Source organism: Dermacentor albipictus, chromosome 4, assembly GCF_038994185.2.
Source record: "Dermacentor albipictus isolate Rhodes 1998 colony chromosome 4, USDA_Dalb.pri_finalv2, whole genome shotgun sequence".
NCBI classification, from domain to species: Eukaryota; Metazoa; Arthropoda; class Arachnida; order Ixodida; family Ixodidae; genus Dermacentor; species Dermacentor albipictus.
Genome location: NC_091824.1, coordinates 8,235,571 through 8,241,570, shown reverse-complemented (window position 1 = coordinate 8,241,570; position 6,000 = coordinate 8,235,571).

Sequence of the window (6,000 nt, the reverse complement as noted above, 5' to 3'; positions counted from 1 at the left end):
GTTGGTAGGGGCACTCGCTGTTCGAGTGCTTTCTGTCGCTTGGGGTGCTCGAGCTGGCGTGCACTCTTCTTCCTTACTCGTTGCGTTCGCGCTGCGCGTGCACGTTAGCTGCGCACGGTAGAGTTGCTACGCGTGCTTTGTCTCGCTTCTGGTGGTCGAGCTCGCTTGCAGTCTTCTTCCCTACTCGTGGCTCTCGTGCTGCGCGGGTATTTTGGCTGCGCGTGGCAGAGTTGCTACGCGTGCTTTCTCTTGCTTGTGGTGCTCGAGCTGGCGTGCACTCTCCATCAGTAATCGCGGCGCTCGCTCTACGCGGGAACGTTAGCTGCGCGCGGCAGAGTTGCTTGGCGTGCTTTCGCTTGCTTGTGGTGCTCGAGCTGGCGTACACTCTTCTTCCTTACTCGTGGCGCTCGCGCTGCGTGGGCACTTTTGCTGCGCGCGGCAGAGTTGCTACACGTGCTTTGTCTCGCTTGTGGTTCTCGAGCTGGCGTGCACTCTTCTTCCTTACTCATGGCGCTTATGCTGCGCGGGCACTTTACCAGCGCATTGCAGAGGGATGTCGAGCTGACGTTCTGATGAGCTCCTGATGTTCGAGCTGGCGTGCCCTCTCCTCACGCGAAATGCGCAGGGTGAGGGATCGTTCTCCACTTGCGGAAAGTTGTTTCGTCTTCGCATTTTGCGTGAGAGGCTCTAGCAATTGAGCGACCGGGTCACTTTTACCCCATCCCCGTTTTGGGTATTTATGTACCCTAGCAGAACCCTGAGAGGGGTAGGAAGTGCCACCACTCGCACACATTGACTGCGGATGTGGAACATCCTTTCTGCCGCAGGCGTCACGAAAATGTGATCTTTTTTCTGTGTGTGTGTGTGTGTTTGTGTGTGTGTGCGTGCGTGCGTGCGTGTGTGTGTGTGTGTGTGTGTGTGTGTGGGTGTGGGTGTGTGTGCGTGTGTGTGTGTGTGTGTGTGTGTGTGTAACTACTAGCGCTCGTCCAGTCTACATGTTTCCTTCTGTGTAAGAGCTTCGGAGTTTTTGTCGGTTCGCCCACAACTCCAAGCGTGTCCGACTCCCACCAAACATTGTGGGTCTGGGTGCTTCGATATTGATTAATTACCCCTAATTAATTTTGCTTCAAATAACACCGTCGATCGGGCTGCCGATTTGCTTCACTTCGGCTTCATGCTGCCTTTAACAAAATTGATGGCCTGATTTGGTGTGTTGGAACACACCAAATGTGATGTGTTCCAAATGTGATGTGTTCCAAATGTGGTGTGTGGTGTGGTGTGGGCATGCACGTTGAGCAACGTTGGTAATTCTACGCTCATATCTCTAGCATCGTTGTCCACTGTTTGCACTGAAATGGCAATAGCTGTCAGCACAATATGTCTGATATACCTAACATGGCATGAATCTTTTTCAACATTTATTTTGCTAATGTTGAATATGTTTTGGGAGCAGTGTATAGACGCCTTGCGCCTAGTATAACAGTTCTAGAGGAATTACGGAAATACATGAACACATATGTTTAATCCTGTGACGCAATTATTTTGGCAGGACATATTAATTTGCCTAATGTGAGCTGGTCCTCCATGTCGTACAGAAAGCGCAGCGATACCGCTGATCATGCATTCTGGATATAACTATTGATTTTGAGTTTTCGCAGGTAGTTAAGAGCATACCAGGCTGCACGGTGGGTCTAAATCGATACTAGATCTTTTTTTTGTGGATACATGTTCCTAAAGCACACTGTGAAGTAGTTGGCATTTCTGATCATGGTCCTGTATTACTTCATGCACCTCCTGCCTGTAAAATCAACTACGAAAATCTTTACGTTTCCTAACTTTTCTGAAGCAGATGACGTGCCAATAATCGATGTCCTTTATTTTCATTTTATGACTTTGCAAATAGTACTCATAGCATACACATTCTTTGGCACAGGTTTAAGGATATTGAAAACAGCTGTGTGCGTTTTGTGCCAAACATTAAGAAAACAAAAATTAAGAATCGGCGGAAATTCATTGTGACACTGAATATGCGGAGGCACCTAAAGCAACTTAAAAATAGGAAAACTTGCTCCAACGGATCACATTGTGACAATCTAATTTCAGGTTTATCCTCTGAAATTATGAATCAGGCGTCCATAGACAAAACACGTTAATACGGGGAATCACTACCTAGTTTTATTACAGCATCATCGGAAATGTTTTGTGGAACTATTTCGCCTAAATCATTGGACCGCGATACCTTTGAAATTAACGGGAAATAGGCAAATGATTTTGAATTATTCCGGCGTATTCCACCTGTTCCTATGAGGAACGGGTGGGGTACGCTGGATCAGTAATCAAGCATATCCAAGAACCATGGCGAGACTTCATAGCTCTTCTCTCTTCTGTGTGTTCCAAGTGTATGCCCATGTGTGATAGGTAGCATCAAAGTCCCCTCCCATAATGAGCGGAAAATGGCAACCGAAAGCACCTTGTTGAAGAGTGCTGTAACCCTCTGCCTCTTGTCGTTAGGGCTGCTGTAAATGTTCCAGCAGAAAATGCTTTACACCTTGCCTTTGTTGCTTTAATGTATTATCTTAAGAGGAAGCTTTAGCTTGGGTGCTCCTATCTAAATACATGTAAAAGCAGAATTCGTTTTCCTTGGCAACCAATGCACAAAATTTGACAAGGTTTGTTGCATTTAAAAGAAAACTTAAAATCTAGTGACTGTTTGCTTCCAATTTTTGATTTAGGTCGTCAATTTTTTAATAAAAATTGGCAAAAATAAAAAAATTTTAACAAACGACACTATCAAGTTTACAACTCTGTAACAGAGCAACGAAAATTGATAATAAGATTCTGTGAATTGCATCTAACAGTACATCTAAAGCGGACAAAATTGATAGTTACACATATAGTACAGAATATAGCATATACAGAATATAGTAAATTGGGAATATAGAATTTGCAGAACCCTTGTAAACAACGTAACACATTCACGTAAGATATGAAATGACGTATCGAATTTGTCCGCTTTCAATGATCTGATGGATCTCGTGTACAGAACCGCGCTATCTGTTCTTGATGCACAGTTATGAATTCGTAACCTTCGTGCTTCTATTTTATTCAAACTTTCGAATTTTTGAAAATTTTTTTAATGAAATTCAGGACCTAAATAGAAATTGCGCGACCAACAGTCACTAGAATTTCACTTGCCCTCTCAAATGCAACAAATTTCATGAAAATTGGTGCCGGGGTTATCTCAGAAAAACGTTCTTGCGTTTTGACTTGTATTTGAATAGGCCGCGTCGGAGTTGGGCCCGAGCTAAAGCTTCGTCTTAACTAGAATAAATCAAAACTTGGAACGTCCAAGGTGAATATCATCCTCAATGTATGGCAACCTTTTTGTCAATGAGGGTCGCCAACCCCCTCCCCATTTTTTATCTCCACATATCGCTTTGTAACAAGTCAGCATAATTTTGTCGGCTAAGGTTTCCTGCAGCATAATTACATTTGACCTGGCCTCAGATAACCTGATCGCCTGTCGCAGTGCTGCTTTCTTGGGTTGGAACTCGAGACAATTCCATTGCCACACGTTAAATCCATGATTACTGTCCATTGCTATTAGGTGAGGCTGCCTTGCTATTACCCGCTATTTTCCTCTTTGTGCTGGCCCCCGACAATCCAGGAATCGACTTCATACTATCGGCCTCCGATGGAAGATACTCATCGTCGCCATCCCCTCGCGCCTCAATCTGCCTGAGTCCTTTCTCCACTGTTAGACAATTTGCCCACTTTAATGTTAGTCGTTTTCACTGTCTCCCTCATTGCTTTGTCTCTTTTGCTTCGTTGAGGGCTAAGAAAACTGTATCATCCACGGAGCTCACCACCCTCTTTTATGGGGCAGGGGAGTTGTATTCCCCTTGATCGCTGCTTTGGTTTAGACATATATCTATCTCTACCCTATCTCGGCTCGACTGCTCTTCTTTACGAAGTTCTACTACCTGCCTGGTCAATTCTTCATTACCTTTTCTTGAAGAAGTTACTCCTTTAAATAATTGCTCTATTCTGACATCATTGTCACCAGCCACAGCAGCCGAGACAGCACCAGCAACCCTCACCGGACTTTTCACTTTGTCAGCCCAGGTGGTTCCTGGCAAGCACGTACCCAGGGGGGGGGAGGGGGCCGGGGGGGCCCGGACCCCCCCGAAATCAAGTGGCATAGCCCCCCCCCCACCACCCCACCCACGCCACCACTCCTCACACATTCCTAAAGCGCCGCCAGATCAATGTTGAGACTTGGCAGCTGTTCATCGGTCAGCATTATGCTGCCTTGTTCACTCCTTTTAGATGGCGGTGGTTATCGGCCTCTCTTGTAAGTGAAGGACAGTTTTGTCATAGATTCCGCACCCGCGCGATTAACTCGAGATGCGTTCAGTTGTCACCATCTATTCAACCGTCACGCCCATAGCTGTTGCTTTTGTTAGTTCAACCTTCTTTGTTTAGGCTGATCCTGGGACCTTGAGAGAGATGCGGCTGTTACTAAGCTGGTCTGTACTCTCATGGAACGAGTTGCGGCCGGAGAAAACGCCAATTGCGTTTAACTTTTCCCTTTGCTTCATTATTTCCTTGAGTTACGGCTCGCCGCGACGCTGGCAGATGCCCGGAACCATCTACACGTGATATGGGTTAGATAATGTGGGCAATAACATAATTTGAAAGAGAGTCCATCATGAAACCCTGCAATAACCCTTAAACCCATAAGCAAGATGACTGTAGCCCGTTACCTCGTCTGTTTTTCCCTAATTGTATAGCACTTTTCCTGCGAAATTGGCAACTGGAAACAAAAATCGCAAGGAGTTGAGAAATTAAGCGATCTACTAAGGGAGAGAGCCAAGGCAACAACCAAACTGCAAGCAAAAGCGAACAATAAAAAAGTTAACCGTTGTTCATGAGAAAATTTATGGATCAACACCTTTTTATTTAAAAAAGGCAGTAGAGAAAACGCCGCCGGAAGTGGAGAACAATTACTTGTTTTGAATGACGCTTCTACAGTTATCGGTAGAACCGCCTCATGTAGCCACTTCTCTGCTGTGCTCATGTGGGTGTTTTTCTAACCCTTCGCGGTGAGTGCAGTACGTCTAGAATCGCAGAGTCCTGCGCTCTACGCAGTTGTATGGGACTGGCGGCCGCACAGCGTTACGCAATTCGCGGAACTGTCAAAACTGATGAACAAGGCGGAAATAACATATTCGAAACCATAACATGAGAAAGACCGAAGAAGCCGTAAAAAATGAACGCAGCCTGAAATCAGTAAAAAAGAAACCTGGTATAGGACAAACCATGATGTATGCACTAAAAGATAAGAAGGATAATATCATCAGCAATCTCGAAGATATAGTAAAAGCAGCGGAAAAATTATAAGCAGACCTGCATACGGCACCCAGAGAAGTCACGATACCTCACTTAGAAACAGTAATGAACAGGATACAGAAACTCTTCTATAACTAGCGATGAGGTCAGAAGGGCCCTGCAAGACATGAAACGATGAAGATCGGGAGGAGAAGCTGGAATAACAGTCGACTTAATCAAAGATGGAGGAGACATAATGCGTGGAAAACTGGCGGCTCTTTATACGAAGTGTCTATCGACTGCAAGGGTCCCAGAAAACTGGAAGAATGCAGACATTATACTAATCCACAAAAAAGGAGACGTTAAAGCATTGAAAAATTATAGGCCCATTAGCTTGCTCCCAGTATTATATAAAATATTTACCAAAATAATCTCCAATAGAATAAGGGCAACACTGGATTTTGTCAACCAAGGGAACAGGCTGGCTTCAGGAAGAGATACTTTACAATGGATCACATCCATGTCATCAATCAGGTTATCGCGAAATCTGCAGAGTACAATAAGCATCTCTATGTGGCTTATATGGATTACGCAAATGCAGTTGATTCAGTAGAGATACCAGCAGTCATAGAGGCACTACGTAATCAAGGAGTACAGAACGTTTACGTA